At 48.8% G+C, this 17336-nt stretch overlaps 1 long non-coding RNA gene across 2 annotated transcripts in view; it reads right to left on the minus strand.

Moving 5' to 3' along the window:
* The window catches only part of LOC144790973 (uncharacterized), a 107941-nt gene that overhangs the window by 60393 nt on the left and 30212 nt on the right, over window positions 1-17336 (minus strand). The gene's annotated exons all lie outside the window — the stretch shown is intronic.

The raw sequence follows: 17336 nt of genomic DNA on the forward strand, positions 1-17336 counted from the left end.
TTCAATTAAGAAAGACAACCACCGTAAAGACCGTCACCAAGTGTGTCTTCCATGTCTATTGATCAGTTACATCATATCGACATATTTCTCATGTTTCTTTTCATATACATCATCATTATTAGTACTCCTTTATTTCTTAACATTGACTCATATTTTGGAAAATCTATAGTCTTATCATGTTGTATCAACATCACAAAAAATTCTTTTCGAAAATTGGTTATACATCTGAACAACGTTACACCGGACAGTGCAATAGTTTAAATTCTATGCCATTTCTTAGTATAATACTTATATACAATGTCACATGATTAGAGCACCATAATATAAGTTTACATGCAATGTGGTTGAAATACACAAATTGATGCATCTTGTACAGTTAAATTTTTAATCATCTGTCATGTTGACACAATGACTATCCCTTTGGGCATAAGTCTTAAGGAGAGTCATTTTCAGATGATAGTCTGAAGGCCACATATATAATATATTTAAGCATTTAACAGGTCTAGTCTGGAGTGCATCCTAAATTAGTTTCCCAGAAAGAATTGAAGCTCATCATCAAAATTAAGACCCCTCTCCACCGCATGAACCCGCATTATCCATCTTGCCTCAAGTTGTCTGAGTCTGAGCTCCCTATCACCTCCCCTCACATCCGGAGGCATTGTTTCAATCCCATGAAAAGGACATGGATAAATGTTCAGTTTGCAATTTGCACTCCATGGCATGTACTGTCAATGGGTGTCTCATGTCCTTATTTTTAAGTGCTCTAAAATGTTCCGCCATGCGGTCCTTGAGTCTGCGTATGGTACTGCCAATGTATACTTGGTCACATTTGCAAGTTATTGCATATACCACATAGGTGGTATTGCAGTCAATATGTGTTCTTATATGATAGATCTTAGATCCATTATATGTGAAATGTAATATTCCATGCCGTGACATCCTACACATGCTACAATCACCACACCGAAAAGAACCCTTTGCAAGTAAATGTAGCCAGTTTGGGGTCTTTTCGGGTAGTTTTGGGTAACTGGGGCTGATCATATTTTTTATTGTCATGCCCCGTCGGTATGTAATAGATGGTCGTGAGTTGATGTAGTCTTTTAGAGTATGGTCCGAACTCAATAGGAACCAGTATTTCTTTAGTATTTGATAGACCTTAGATGACCAAGGATTATAGCTGGTTATCAATCTCACCTTATCCCTATTCTTTTTTTTTTTTTAAAGACCTTTATTATTTAGATCAGTTTTGACATTCCTCGCCTACAACCCATTGGGCCGGCTTTCAATCAACAGTTCAGTGTAATAGAACAATAACACAGCCCCATGCCGAAAACCCGGGGGTACGGCGGCGTAGCGGAGTTCAAGTGTACAAGATCTCGAAGGATATTTGAGGAGAGAGAAGGTCAGATTTTACAAGGTTATACAAATAATAAGGTCCACTGTAAATGCATTCTGTAGCAAGAAAAGGAACTAACAAAAACAAACCCCCAGTAACTAGGTCGTCAGATTACAATACTACACGGTTCTTGGCAGTGCCGGTGTGCGTACATAGTCTATACCTTCTCGAGTGCTGTGACTCAGTTAGCGTTGGCCAGTGTTACATGTCCAGGGAGCCAGATTGCGTAGTTGGAGGAGGCTCACATATATTCCCCCTGTAGTCATTCCATCTGGACCATATTTCTACCCATTTGCGAGGACACCCTCTCGAGACATACACTGTCTTTTCCTGTAGCATGGACCAGTCCATATCACATTGCCAGTCTCTCAGTTTCGGCGGGTTAGGGTCCCCCCACAACCTTGCGATGTTCCTTTTAGCCACCACCAACCCAAGTGTCACCCACAGTTTCCCTCTGTGTGTTAGGTCAGTGGGTTCCCAGATGTTAAGTAGACATTTCTTGGCCTCAGGTCTAATTTCTACCTCCCACACCTCCTGCATGCAGTGCACTACTCTCCCCCAATACCGTTGCACTTTTTGGCACTCCCATAGGGTATGAAAGAAGGTGCCCGCTACACCACAACCCCTGCGACAGAGTCCATCTCCCCCATTTCTCATCAATTGCAGCCTGGTACAGGAGATATAAACTCTGTGCAGAATTTTAAGTTGAATCAGGCGCAGTCGGGCCGAAATGGCCACCTCACGGGGGGAGGCCAGAGCAGACCTCCATTCCTCCTCATCAATTTCCAACCCATCAGCAATCCATTTCTCTTTCAAGGGTAGCAGCAGGTCAGGGGAGTTATTTATCAGCTTTTTGTACGTGAGGGATATGGCGTGTTCTGGAATGTTCCCATCCAGGAGTCTATCTTCCAGAGGGGAACTTTGAGGCAGTGTAGTGCCAAGTGGAATGTGTGTGTGAAGGGAGTGCCGCACCTGTAGATATCTGAAGTATTCGGTGTGCGACAGGTCGTACGTGTCTCGCATTTGAGCGAATGTATGAACTCCTTTAGGGCCCCAGACATCTTTGATTTGGGAGATACCTATAAGGTCCCAGTTCCGGAACCCCTTAGTGCGACCCAGGTTGCCTAACTTTTCGGACGCCCAGAGCGGTGTAGCCATGGTGAGGACCCCCGACCATCCCAGTTGTTTCTGTGCTGTGTGCCATACCTGCACCGAGTGTTGTGTAGGCCCAGTAAGACGATGTTTGCCCAGTGTGGAGTAGAGAGCTATTTCATAGTTTCCCCCTGGAAGTTGCCATCTATCCATCCCATAGGCCGGATCGTCCCCATTCCCATAAGTCCCTTGATTAATCGCGGTGAGGTGAGCTGCCCAGTAGTACTTGCGAATGTCGGGGAGGGCTATGCCACCGTCGTACCATCCCAGTGTAAGTTTTGACAGGGCGATTCGCGGGGCTCCCGCCCAAAGGAGGGTGCGCTGCGCTGCCTCGATTGCTGTAAAATAGGCTTTAGGCACCATATCCGGGTAATTTTGTAGGACGTAGAGAAACCTGGGCAGCGCCATCATTTTGAATAAGGCTGCTCGGCCTAACAATGATAATGGGAGACCCTGCCAGGACTTGGCCTCTCGTTGGAGACGCCGCAGGGGAGGTTGGCGATTACGCTCGTAGGCTAGGGTCTTATCCTTGGTTATGAACACCCCCAGGTATTTGAAGCCGTCCTCAGCGACTGTTATGGGACACGTGTCGGGGAGCTTCGGGGGGTCGCCATTGAGGACGTATAGATACGATTTGCTCCAGTTGATGCTGAAGCCAGAATTGCGACCGTAGCTCGCGAAGATGTCCAGGGCCGCAAGGATTGACCGTCGTGGCTTAGAAAGGTAGAGGAGGATATCGTCCGCATAAAGGGATATTTTGTCTTCCCATCCCTCCGCCCATTCTATTCCACGAAGGTAGACGTCACGCCTGATCCACGCAGCTAGCGGTTCAAGGGAGAGGGCGAAAAGGAGAGGAGAGAAGGGGCAGCCCTGTCTTGTCCCTCGCTCTAAAGTAAAAACCTCCAACACTTTATTATTCACCAGGACCTGTGCGAGGGGTTCTGTATAGAGAAGACGAACCCACTCCACAAAGCGGGGCCCAAAGCCCAGTTTACGCAGGACAGCGAACATGTACGGCCACTCCAGGGTGTCAAACGCCATGGTTGCGTCCAGGGAGACCACAACCGCGTCTTCCTTCAATCTGTGGCACTGTCCGATCACCCCGTGCAAACGTCTGATATTTAGGGCCGTGTTTCGGTGTGGCATAAAGCCTGACTGGTCAGGATGGACCAGTGTAGTCAATATCGGTTTAAGCCTATTAGCAAGTGTTTTTGCCAGTATTTTGGGCTCCGCGTTGAGGAGGGAAATCGGCCTATAGGAGGCACATGATTCAACAGGTTTCCCCTCTTTCGGAATAGCCACAATAGTGGCAATGCGCTGGTCTCGCGGCAGTATTCCTTCCTTTCTACTGGCGTCGAACATGGTTTTCAAGTGTTTGCTAATGGTTTCAGGGTTAATCTTATATAGTTCTATAGGGAGACCGTTCGGGCCCAACGCTTTCCCAGGTCGGAGTTCCTGTATCGCGCGCTGTATTTCGGCCACCGTGAGCGGGCTATCAATGGTTTCTCGGTCCTCATCCGACAGACACGGCATTCGGATATCAGCTAGGAGGGCCATAGAGTCCTCCTCCGGGCGGTCAGACACCCTAGTATAGACCTGTTTGTAGTGTCTAGCAAACTCCTTCACCACTTCCCGCGGCTCAGTGAGACTCGCCCCGGATTGATTATGTATTAGCGGCACCGTCTTCCTGGCCTGCTGCTTTTTGTCAAGCCAGGCGATAAGTTTTCCGGCTTTGTCCCCCTGATCATATAACCTGCCCATTTTATGTCTTGCTATCGTCTGGGCCTCCTGGGAGACCAGAGCTCGATATTCCGCCAGCTTGAGTTGCCATTGGTGTCGGATCTTCCTTCCCCCTTCCGCAAGCGCTTCCGCTTCAAGCTCTGCAAGCCCCGCCTCCGCTGCGGTGACTTGACTGCGCTGTTCTCGACGCCTGCCCGAAATGAGTGATAGCGCTTCCCCCCTTACCACTGTTTTTAACGCCTCCCATATCGTGACAGGGGAATCTACTGAACCCTCATTTTCAACAAAATATTGAGTGATAGAGGCGTCGATTTTCCCCCGCGTGTCTTCATTCTGCAGGTGCCACGGGCTTATAGGCGCCACACACCCCTCCCTCCTTGCTCCGAATGTGATGTGAGTTGTGACTGGTGAGTGGTCTGATATGCCTCGCGTCAGGAGAGACGCCTCTCGCACTATTGTGTGATGCTGCAGGACGGTGAGAATGTAGTCGAGGCGTGAGAAGGTATGGTGTGGCCCCGAAAAGAAGGTGAATTGACTGGCCGTGGGGTGAAGGTGTCGCCAAACGTCAATGAGTCCAAAGGCCTCAAGAAACTCGGCCAACCATTGCTGTCCCTGGGGTATGGTTCTAGAGGGTCGTCTATCCATCATGCCCGACACCACCGCGTTGAAGTCCCCTCCCAGGACCAACTGACCTTCGGGGAGGGAGAGTAACAATTTGCCCAAGTCTGCAAAGGCAGGAGCCTGCAATCCCGGCGGGACATACGCCGAGAGTAGGTTAAGTACGTACCCCTCCCACCTGCCTGTGACCACCGTAAAGCGGCCCTGTGGATCTGATGTAGTGCCGTCTATATGGAGGGGCAAGGAGCGACGGATGAGGATTCCCACCCCTCTTGAGCCTGAGGTGAAGCCGGAGTGTGAGGCGAGCGTGTAACCCCACCTGTTGAGGGCTTGACATGCGTTCCCCAGCAAATGAGTTTCTTGCAGCAGTACTATGTCAGGTTGGTGTCGTTTAATGAATTGCAAGACTATAGTACGCTTGAGTCTGTCCCCCAGTCCATTCACATTCCAGCTCAGTATTTTAAGGCTCTTATCCCAATTCTTAGCCATAGCCATTACTTTGAAAGCAGTCCCTACTCAGCACTCCTGAACCAGTAAAGTCTTCACGGACATAGATACTGTACGACCAACACATACCCAGTACTCCCCAACCCTCCCCGGATCCCCCCCAGCAGCACAACTCCCATCCCTCCCCGGTTCCCCCCCAGCAGCAAAACTCCCCAACTCCGCCGTCCACCCTGGTACCCCCCCCCAAAAGCTCTAACAGTGTAAACAGTAAGATGCATATTAGACATTTGACTCCATGCTTTTCTCCCCATATCGACCCCTAACATCCCGCCCACCTCTGTGAAAACAAAGAACCCCCCCCTCCCTGCCCCCTGCTCCGTGGGTTTCAAACTACCCACCACCCCAATTAGCAGAGCGCCTGTCGCCCAACCCTACCCCGGTGGAAAACCGAGGAACTTCTAACTCGGGATTAACCTGGCCAGCTCCGTCCCCGTCGCCCTCCCGCAGTGTCCCGGGTCAGTCAGCCCCTCAGGCCAGGTGTGTATAAGTACTATAAGGGGCCCATCCCTGAAAGCATGGGCAGGCCCTGCGCTGTCCCCTCGGAGTGCCCAGGCACAAAAACAATCACACTGTATACATTACAGTCCGGCTTCTTCCAAGTCCAGCGTGTGCCGCCTCATCGCGCCGTGTTATCTCCGGGTGAGTCCCAGCGGGGACTGTTTGATCTCGAACGCCAGGATCTTTGGCTCGGCTCACCATTCTCAGCTCTCCCAGTCGCCGACCCCGGGGAGGGGTGTCCCGTGTCTCTCCACTGTCCGCCATTTTGAAGAGGGTGGGCCACTGCCAACGTTGTGTCAATCCATTCCTGCACCGTCGCTGGCGAGGTGAAAAAGTGGGACTTGCCGCCATGTATAACCTTTAGTTTTGCGGGAAAGAACATCATATATCGGACTCCATGTTCACGTAGTGCCGCCTTGACCCCTTGGAAGGAGCGCCTCTCCTGTTGCACTTGCAGCGTAAAGTCAGGGAAAAAGCGAATTGTAGATCCCTCATACTGTAGGTCCCCGTGTTGTCTGGCAGCCTGGAGGATCGCATCTCGGTCCCTATAATTGAGTATTTTGGCAATGATTGTTCGTGGTGGGGCTCCAGGCTTGGGTTTGGGAATCGGGGCCCTGTGGGCCCGCTCAATAGTGAATATCTTGGAAAGCCGTTTAGGTTTAAGGTGGCGGAGTATCAAGTCTTCGAGGAATAGTTCCGTGCTGTCTCCCTCCAGTTCCTCCTCTACTCCCACCACGCGTATGTTGCTCCTCCGAGCCCTGCCTTCCTGGTCATCGAGCCGAATCGCCATCTGTCGGTGCTGGTGGACAAGCTCACTGACCCTGCGTTCGAGCTTCTTCTCCGACTCCTGAAGGGCCTTAATGTCCACTTCGTTAGTTTTCGAGCGGTCCGTGGTCTTTTCCAGGTCGGTGCTGAGCAGGTTTACTTCAATGGTGATCTTGTCTATTTTCGTTTCGAGGTTGGTACCTAGGGTCTGGATCGCCGCCATTATGGATGTCAGGGAGGGTTCCGCCTGCCCCGTTCCTTCCTTCGCTGCCCCCCGGCCTGCGTCTGCGTTTTGGGCACCGTATACTGATCAAGTTTGTTGGTTTGGGACACTACACCCACTTTAGGCCGCATGGTCGAACTGATGTCCTTGGGGTTGGGCGGTCTGTCCCCCACCGTCTTTTGGGCCGTCGCCAGGTCAGATTCACTCCCCGCTCCAACTGACCGCAACTAAGACTGTATGTACTGCCAAGGAGCTATGGTAGCGTGGGGCCTGCTGCCAGTGGTGTACTCCGAGACTTCTGCAGCGTTTTCAAACTGGACGGGTCTACAGTCGCTGTCAACCGGTCCACCTTTAGGCCGATGTCCCGTGACCCAGGCGTCTCCCCGTCCGTGGGTATTTGCCCCTTTCCAAAGCGCGCCTTCGTGCAGCACTCAAGGCCAGCAGCACCCCGTCAGGCCGAGATCACTTCCCCCGCACGCCCTATGGCAGTAGCGCTGTGGGTGGCAGCCCTCCTTACTTCTGTGGTAGGCGCTGTGCCTCGAGTCCCGGTGTGAGGGTCCGTCCCTTGGGTCCAGAGGATCTCGCTGGCCTCCTTGACAGACGATTCCAGTGCGCGAAGCTCCTGCGCCGCTGCGGAGGCCACGCCCCCCGTTTTCGCGCCCTCCGGCCGCGGTCCGCAGCAGGCCGAAAGCCGGGACCTCGAGTAGAAGAGGTGGCGGCTCCTAGGTTCCAAGTGCGTGACGCCGGGTTGCCGCCGCGAGTCGCGGCCGCCTCACGGAGCCTCCGAGGGTCCTCAGAGCCTGTAAATCGCTCCGAGGTCTCACCCAGCCTGAGGGGGTCGGGGGCTGCCTTCAGCTAGCCTCCCGGTAAGGATTGCGAGCGGATTTCTGAAGGGACACTGGCGGTCCCGGCGGAGATGGGGAATCAGACGGCCATTACCCTCGGCGCCTGGCCACGCCCCCTCCTTATCCCTATTCTTGTTTCTGTCATGGGTTCTGGTGGTCAGAGTTTCTTGTCTTTTAAGTCCAAGTACTCTGTTTTTCGCTCTATCTAATACCCCTGATCCATAGCCTCTCTTTAAAAATCTCCTTTCAATGTCCGTTATACATTCAAGAAATTCGGGATCCTCGCTGCAATTACGTCGGGCCCTATACAGTTCACCATAAGGGATTGAGTTTACAGTAGATCTGGGATGTGCACTGTCATTATGCAAGACCGCATTACAGGATGTAGACTTTCTAAATAATTTGCTGCACAATTTGTTGTTTTTTACATACAGAATTAAATCCAAAAAAGTGATCTTATCTTTGCAATATTCCATAGTGAAGGTCATATTATACACATTGTCATTCATATAAGTAAAAAAATCTAGAAGTTCTACCTCACTTCCAGTCCATATGAATAATAAATCATCTATGTATCTTCCATAGTAGTTAATATGGGAATGCCATTCTGCTCCGCCAGGGCCCCAGATGTGCACCGCCTCCACCCATCCCATGAAGAGACAGGCAAACAACGGCGCAAATCTCGAACCCATAGCGGTCCCACAGGTTTGTTTGTACTATTGATCTCTGAACATAAATACATTTTCTTCCAAAATTAGTCTCGACATCATTAGGATCATATTGGTATGTTCCAACAGTTCAACTGGTCTCCTATGTAAAAAGAATTTCAGTGCTTTAAGACCCAAATCATGTTTAATGTTTGTGTATAGGGAACATACATCCATTGTAACTAGTATCATCTCTGGTTCCCAATCAAAATCATTCAATACATTTAATACATGTTTTGTGTCCCTGATGTTAGAAGGTAAATTTTGGACATATGGTTGAAGGAATAAGTCTACAAACTCTGCAAGTTTTTCTGTCGGCCCGCCTATTCCAGAGATAATCGGTCTCCCTGGCGGAGACAGGAGATTCTTATGGACCTTTGGCAAGGTGTATATACAGGGAAAACGGGGTCGATGAACAGTAAGATATTTAAATTCTGTATCATTCAGTAGAGTATCTTGATGCCAGGTCTTTAGAAAGGTGTTAATTTTGTCTACAACCGCAAAGATAGGATTGTGTGGTAATTTAGCATACCAGACTTCATTGTTCAATTGCCCCATAATCTCTTCATTGTATTTTGTCCTGTCCATTAAAACAACATTCCCCCCTTTATCTGCCTCTTTGACTACAAGGGATGTATTTTCTGATATTGATTTAAGGGCACTTCTTTCTCTAATGGACAGATTGTCGTGAGGATAAGGGGGCTTGGTATTACGTATCTTATTCTCAAGGATATCCAGTTCTTTATTGACGCTCTTATAAAAGGCATCAATATTGCTTCCACTCCCCAACTGTGGGGTCCATTTGGATTTCTTTTTTAATCCACTATCCTCACTCAGATTGGTACAACATTCTAGATCTTGCAGGACTTAATGTAAAGTTACTGGATCATTCTCTTCATCTGTCTTCACTTTGGTTGTAGGAGGAAAATACCCGAGTGATATAGAACGGTGAAAATAGAACGACACTACTTTTATTAATGGGCTGGAAGAACGCGGAGAATTGAGTGAGTAATTCACTAATAGAGCTATCGATATTTTTAAAGCGTATTTATAAGTGTACCAGAGTCAGGTTCTAAATGGACGTTTTTCTTGTCAGTTTATTGGATATATCAACCCCCAAAACATTGCAGTAGGGGTGACAAGAAAGAAGTTTCACAGGTTGAACTGAGGAAGAAAAGGTACAAATTATTAACATAGCTTTCACCTCACAATATGACCTCTGACGTGGAACACTCTATTTAATTCGAGCACTTTCTTTACATTTAATTCACATCTTGTTGACTCTAAATTGTGACAGGGCAGACTCACATAATGTCAGCATGTTTAGATCACACGACAAAAATCCGGTGATGGGTTTTTTTTCTCTCTCTTTACTTCTACACCTTGTTTCTTGAGGAGTCAGAATCCTCCTTTTTGTCCTAAGCACCTCATACCTGGGTGCAAACGAATCAGTTGAAAAGTGTTAAAATCGTTTAAACAATTTAAATGGGACTTTGTATAATTAGAGCTCTCCTTAATGATAATATCACATTTATATACATATGTTTGATGATTTTAATTATAAAATTACATTGTTCTAGCCTTGAAGAAGTCTGTGGATAAACACCATTTCAGACGAAACACGTGTCGGCTAGAGAATTGGCTAGAGAAATTTTATGAACATTCACCACGTGAAATAAAAGAAAGAAAAAGAAGAAAAACAGCGATTTGTGATTTATTCACCTAACTTGAATCTTTCTTGGTGTTAGCTCAGGATAAATGTTGTATTTTGACAAAAGGGCATTGATTTGATCATGCCTGTTGGGTTTAGAGAGATGGCCTAAACCGTGTCCTTGGAGCTTTCCAGATTGTTTGTATCTTGATTGATATCACTGTGACCCAGCGCAAGTGTAACCCAGCCATCATTTCTTGTATTTGCTCCTTACTTGAACCTGACTATCCCCCTGATCATCTGAATCAAGATCTTCATCCACCTCCTCTACTTCTACCTCTGGGGTGATGGGATCTTCTTCTAGGGGGGTATTCCCTTCTCCTGTATTACCTGAGGGGATTGCAGTAGCCTTCTCAAGATCATCTGACTCTAGGACACCTATCAGGATTGGGATAGTAGGGTTGTGACCCTTTTTCAGCCCCCTTGTAGTGCACAAGGCACTCAGGTCTCTGAAGCTGAGTTTTCCATAGCTGGAAGGTGCCTTGGGAAGGTCACCTGTCACAGGTAGAGAACTGGATGGTTCCCCTGTGCCAGACATGGCTAGTGAGGTGTAAGTGTGTGCACTTACCTACACTATGTGTTTTCCTACTGGAACCTTGCTAGTGAGTTGTAGTCAGGGTGTGCTAAGCCCTTTAGTCTACGACTACTAAGTTCAGTAGAGCTTAAGTATGTAAGCTTTGTTTATATGTACCTATGGTACTTAATGTGATCTTGCAAATGATATCAAGATTACAATTGGTAAAACAACAGCAAGCTCAAATCCCACCGCTGCCACCAATGTGAGAAGTTGGCCTGATGTATGATGTTCACTATTCTAGTGAGCACCTTGTATCAGTCCAAACAACCCTTATGGTGGTGGTTGTAAAGTCAACCTTATAGACAAGTTATCCTAGTGGTAGCATGGACATATGCAGTCTTAGGCTTAACTCAAGAGGGCATGTGAAGCCAGCTGTTTTACCATATGCAATCCTGTAATACCAAATGACAGGACACCACACAAGTTATATATTATAAAAATATATGTATTTATTACTAGAATAATCCTCTGTACTCTTTATGAGGGCAGAGGCACAAGCGTTGAAACAAAAGCACAGTTAAACATACAAAGTTGCACAATTTTGGATAGGCCCGGTGGCCACTTAAACCATATGCTAAAATAGTGGTACAAGTACCACCTCTCGAACAATGGTAGGGCCTAGGGCCTTGTGAATCGCTGGGACTACACTGGACTAACTGTAGTTAGGACGGAAGTAGCCCGCGGGATTCGGGTGCAGTGCCTAAAGCACACACATACAACAATGCAAAGTCAATGGCACGTAAAAGTTACAAAGATACTGTTTTGGAAGTCTTCCGACTGGATTAGAATTTAGCCACTTTAAACTAGGGCACTAGAGGTGTAAACCACTACAGGAGCACCGGTGTTTGATCGTTACCTCACCCACAGGAAGCGGGTGCATAGGTGCCAAAGTGTGTCGGGTTTCGTCGTGGAGTTCTATGGAGCCTGGAGATGAAGATGCTGCAGGCGGCCAGGAGAGAAGAGTCCGGGAGGATCCAAGGGTGGATTGAAGATGTAGAGTACCTGAAAGCAGAGGGGACAGAGTCTGGGTCACTAGCCAGTGACCAGGATGGAACCAGAAAGGAACCATGCGATGTCGGGCGCAATCAGGTGGTTGTCGAGAAGCTTGTCTCCGCTGCCACGTGGACTCGGGGGCATCGACGATGACCAGGAGTGGAACACGGACTCACCCACAAAGGCTCTCGCTGTCGGCGGGGTCGGCTTCCGGATTGGAGTCAACAGGGCTTGGCAAAGGCAACCCACGCAGGGTGCCGCTCGGAGGCAGTGACTTGGTGTAACTTTGCTGGGGCATTTACTGGAGCACCGGCGGGACTGCGAGGACCGGCAGCCGGCGCGGCAGCGCTCCGTCCTCTTCCTGCCCCCACCGCACCTGAAGCCTTAAAACAGCGCTTCGCGGGTGCCGCTCGGAGGCAGTGACTTGGTGTAACTTTGCTGGGGCATTTACTGGAGCACCGGCGGGACAGCGAGAACCGGCAGCCCGTGCGGCAGCGCTCCGTCCTCTTTCCGCCCTCACTGCACCTGAAGCCTTAAAACAGCACCTCGCGGCCCCCGCTTCATGGGAGCCGCTCGGAGGCAGTGACTTGGTGTAACTTTGCTGGGGCATTTACTGGAGCACCGGCGGGACTGCGAGGACCGGCAGCCTGCGCGGCGGCGCTCCGTCCTCTTCCCGCCCCCACCGCACCTGAAGCATTAAAACAGCGACTCGCGGCCCCCGCTTCGCGGAAGCCGCTCGGAGGCAGTGACTTGGTGTAACTTTGCTGGGGCATTTACTGGAGCACCGGCGGGACTGCGAGGACCGGCAGCCCGCGCGGCAGCGCTCCGTCCTCTTTTCGCCCCCACCGCTCTCCTTCTATATCATTGGCTTGGTATACCGCGTCGCGGGCACGCGCCGGGCGAAGCCCGGGCCAAGGGCGGGCCCGTTCTAGCCCGTTACAGACCGTGCAAGACCGGATCAGGCCTATTCTCTTGGTCCGCGGTTGATTCACCTTGATTCCCTCGGAGCCTGAATACAACTGGAATTTGAGATCCAACCAAATCAGAGATAATGGCGACAAGGGAAACGAGAAGTAAAGCCACGGCCTCCTCTGCCATGGTCGCAGGTACTTTGGACAATTTTCTTATCAGAGCTAACTCGCTGGTGTCACATGAATTAACGGTTCTAGAAAGAAGACTCTCGCAGGGCATTGAAAGTGTCAGGAGACCATCTTTGGGTTTAATAGCGAATGCGAAAACCCCTGACAAGGGCGTGGACCAACATAACACCCTTTTAGACAGTATTGATCAAACGATATCTTCAGTTCTGCAAGACTTAAGGTCCAGTCCGCCTTTGCCTAGTGACTCTTTGCCGGCTATTCAAGAGGTTACTACCTCCCCTGAGACTGGTAATGGTTCGTTATCCGAAACGGTCCAGGACTCTAGCTCCCCCCAGTTGCGAGGGGCGAGGGAAGGGGCTGTTCCAAAAAGGAAACGTGGGTGGCAGAATAAAGATGGGAAAAAGCCTAAACTAGATCCCCGCTCTAATGCCACTGAGACTACGGGCCCCGTAGAGGACCGGGCCTCCCCCCCATCAGTCACTGACATCTGCAGTCTGCCCCCACCAACTCTAACGGTAGTACAGCCTACTGCTTTCAGGTTTGGGGAGGGGCACACCCGAGGGGAGGACAACTTCACCCGCACTTTAAGCAATACCTTGAAATCTCTGCTGGACCCCCATGGTGGCTCGATTAGATTGTATTGAGAGTAGGCTACAAGCACTGGAAACGGCTACCGGGGGTATCGTGGACATTATGAAAAGCATGGGGGTTAATCAAAGATTGTTCGGAGCAAATGGGGGTGCTGCTTCTTCATCTATCCCCCAAACTGCACCAATTTCCCGACCGCCGAATCATCTTATTTCTCCCCCTCCCATTCCCCCTAACCTAGGAATTACCTGCCACCCTAACCCCCCTAGTGTAACTAATGCCCCTCCACCTACCGCCCCTACACTAGCAACCCCTTGGGTGCAAACCCTTCCTCCAAGGCCAGCGCAGATATCTGAGGCCGCAGAAGCTGCGAACTCTGATAGGCTGACCAGGACATCAACGGGGTCGGGTGCTCGGTCTGGGCAAGATGTAAGCATAGCGAATTCGAAGAACATAGTCAACTTACCCCCTGAGGCTGTGGATTACGTAGTGGTCTTAACTGGAACCCCTGAGCTAAAAGACCCTGCATTCGAAAAATTTGCCTCCCTGAAAAATAAGGTGACGAGATGGCTGAATATTCGCAGACCCCTTCCCCCAAATATTAACACAAAATCCAGATGGTTCGAAGAGTTCCATGGGTGGGTTACACCCCAAAGAATATTAAGGGAGATTGCATCCTGGTAAATTTCAGGAACCTGGGAATTGTTTCTCACATTTGCAACTGGCGGGGTAGTATGGGAGATACAGTAATTCAGCCGCTCTCCTTGTCTTATTTCTACCCACCTAGGGAGTCTGATGATGGGTGGACCAGGGTGGGCCCTAGAGGATATACGAGAGGTTTCAGGCCAAACCTTTATGAAATTTGTAGACCTATTGATTACTTCCATGAGAATAGGTACAGCAGCCTAGACCAGGTAGATTGACTACACTGGGAAGAATGTCCTCAGGGCAGAGATGAGCGGTCTGAACTCATAATCGGGGCTAACATCTGGGAAACAGATTCAGATAGTGCACTCCGGCAGGGAGCAGGGGTGGACACTACAGATACTCTGTTCACGCAGCAATGCACTCACCACGACCCGACAGGTTTCACAGTAAATGATCTCCCCACCCCACCCCAAAGCAGCACCCGTGGTCCGACCACAATAAAAATAGTATCATGGAATGTGGCAGGCCTGGGTAACAAACTGGCCTGTGTGGACTGGGGTTCTTTCATAGACTCGACCGACGTTTGCCTCTTCCAGGAAACGTGGGCTAGAGAAGAGCAATTTCGAGTAGGGTATGCTTCATACTCAATCCCTGCGAGGTGGGGGGGAAAGGGCAAACCGGCGGGCGGGTTAACGATTTGGACAAGAGCCGACTTAGGCTGCACTGCTAAGGTCAGGAACACGGGATCAGACGATGTTCAGTGTGTGATTCTGGAGTGGCGGAATGGTACCAGACTCGCCCTGGTTAACATCTATTCCAGACCTGTGAGTGTCACATCTGAGTCCAGAGCCATCGAGGAGCTTGCCTCCTTTTTAGGTAACATTCCTGAGAGAGTGACCCTTGTGATAGGGGGAGATTTCAATTCACACTTTGAGCCACTTGCGGGTCTGTTAGATGGTGTAAACCAGGAGGAGGATGATGTTTGGAAAATCCCCCAAGTGGCTGGGCCCTCGGTAAGGTCATGGGCCTCCCTGGCAGTTCAACTAATCACACTGACGCTCAACCACTCAATCAGGGCCTGCAATGGTAGAGTGCAATCGGATATCCCTCCAAAGAACACCTTTAACAAACCAGGGAGGGAGGCACGCCGTGATTATATTCTAGTAGAATGTTGTTCCTGGAACAGGGTTCTTGATTTTAGAGTGGTACCCAGGGGTGAGAGCGATCATAATCCGCTGATCCTTGACTTTGCCCTTCCCAGTGATACCAAGGGCAGTTCTACAATTGAGCCTGGGCCACCTAGTAGGGCCCTTCTTGCAAACAACAGACACAGGGTAAGATGGGACAAGTTGGTCACTCACCCAGATCAGGTCGCTGAGCTTTATGCTCGGCTTATTCCAGTACTAGAAGTTGTAGACGTATTAAAGGAACAACAACCGGCACATGAAAGTTATCACAGGCTAGCAGAACTCAATAAAGCATTATTTTCTAGCCTGGCTGAAATTCTAAACCCTCCAGATCTCAGAAGGAATAGGGCAGGTAGCAAGCCTACCTGATATAATAGCGCCTGTAGATTGGCGAAAAGAGAACTCCTTGAGGCACTAAAACTAAACGTTGACAGGGCACTCATAAAGTTCAGGAGGACAGCATACCGCCAATTAATTTACCACGCTAAGATTGAGTGGGGGAATGACAACTGGGCAAATCTAGTATTAGCCCTTGCAGCGAAGGATGCCCGTACGTTTTGGCAAATTACAACTACAGGTTCGGCTGAACCTGAGCGGGCAGTAGCGCCCAACATTGCTGCAGAGGTCTGGGAAGACCACTTCCACACTCTATACCAGGGGGATAGCTCTATGAGGAATCCGCCCACATGTGGCACAGAGTCAGTCAGTCAGTCAAAAAATACTTTATTCGGTTCATTTACAAAAACCACAAAAGTATACAAGAAACATGCAAAGAGGTCCAAAATAGAAGAATACATAAAAGTACAAGTACATGGTGTCCATTTTAGAAAAAAGTTATGAACAGCAATCCATAGTTAAAAAAAAAGGAATAAAAACATTATACACTTATGTTTAAAAGTAATAAAATATATTGTAATTCATCTAAGTCCAATTGATCTTTTTACTAAGTCTCATTGCTATGGTTAAAAATTTGGCAACACTGCAGATTTCCCAAATGTTTGACGGTAATTGAAGGTACAATAAAGCGGGCTTCACTTGGCTAAAACCTTTCCCCTTTAATAAGGGTATGATAAACTTTTTCCTTATATGAGTGAAGTAACCGCAGAAAAACTAAAAATGGGCAGTATCCATAAGGGAACAACCATCACATTTGCACAAGTCCTGATCAAGGGATTTAGTCCAACAGGGGCGGCCAGAAATCAAGAAGTGGATTTTATTTAACCGAAACTTAGTTAAAAGATATCTATGGTTTGAGATGTTGACTGTTATCCGGATACGTCCTCAGGATCAGCGTGATGCAAAGATAGGCCACCTCCTGATCTATCCAAACCCTGAATGCTACAATAGCCAAAGGGTAAGGAAGGATCAGACGGGGGCAATAAAGCCCGCGGGGAAGGGGAGGGAACAGCAGGGAGGGAGATCTGAAACGACAAAGAAAAGGAAAGTAAGAACCTCTTCTTCTGTTGTGTTTCATACACAAGAACAAAAACCATACATACGAGAAACTCTAACCATATATCCATATACCTGTAAACCATAAAAAACACCAGGTCTCATGGGAAGATAAGTCTCTTCACCTTTAGCCACTTCAGCGTATATACATCTATAGGGACCACACCAACCACACCTGCGAACACAAACGCACTTCCATGAATACATTCACATACTGTGATTGAATGAGCCAATATATATATATAGCATATATGTTAAGCGTACGTACCCCCTTCTTCTTAAACACCACGTAGAAGGGGCTTAAAAACTGTGAGGTGTAGCCCAGAGTAATGTCTGTGTAAACAACACAAATTGGTGGGTTAAAGGCACCCTGAATAACTTGACAACACAGTACCTTGTGGATTCTCTGGCAAGAAGCACGAAGACCTGAGCAAAGAACGCTATGTCACCCACTTAACATATCCAATCCGTTCTCCAATAATAATTCCAAGGAATAACCCCAGCCGGGGTATCAAGACATCAGGCTTCCAAGCAGCCAACAGAGGGGTTACCAAGCCTGGTAACGATGGTGGGACTTAGTAGAGATTTCGTCCTCCGCATGAGCCACGGAGAGCGGCTCCCCAACGGAG

This window comes from Lissotriton helveticus, chromosome 11, assembly GCF_964261635.1.
Source record: "Lissotriton helveticus chromosome 11, aLisHel1.1, whole genome shotgun sequence".
Classification (NCBI taxonomy): domain Eukaryota; kingdom Metazoa; phylum Chordata; class Amphibia; order Caudata; family Salamandridae; genus Lissotriton; species Lissotriton helveticus.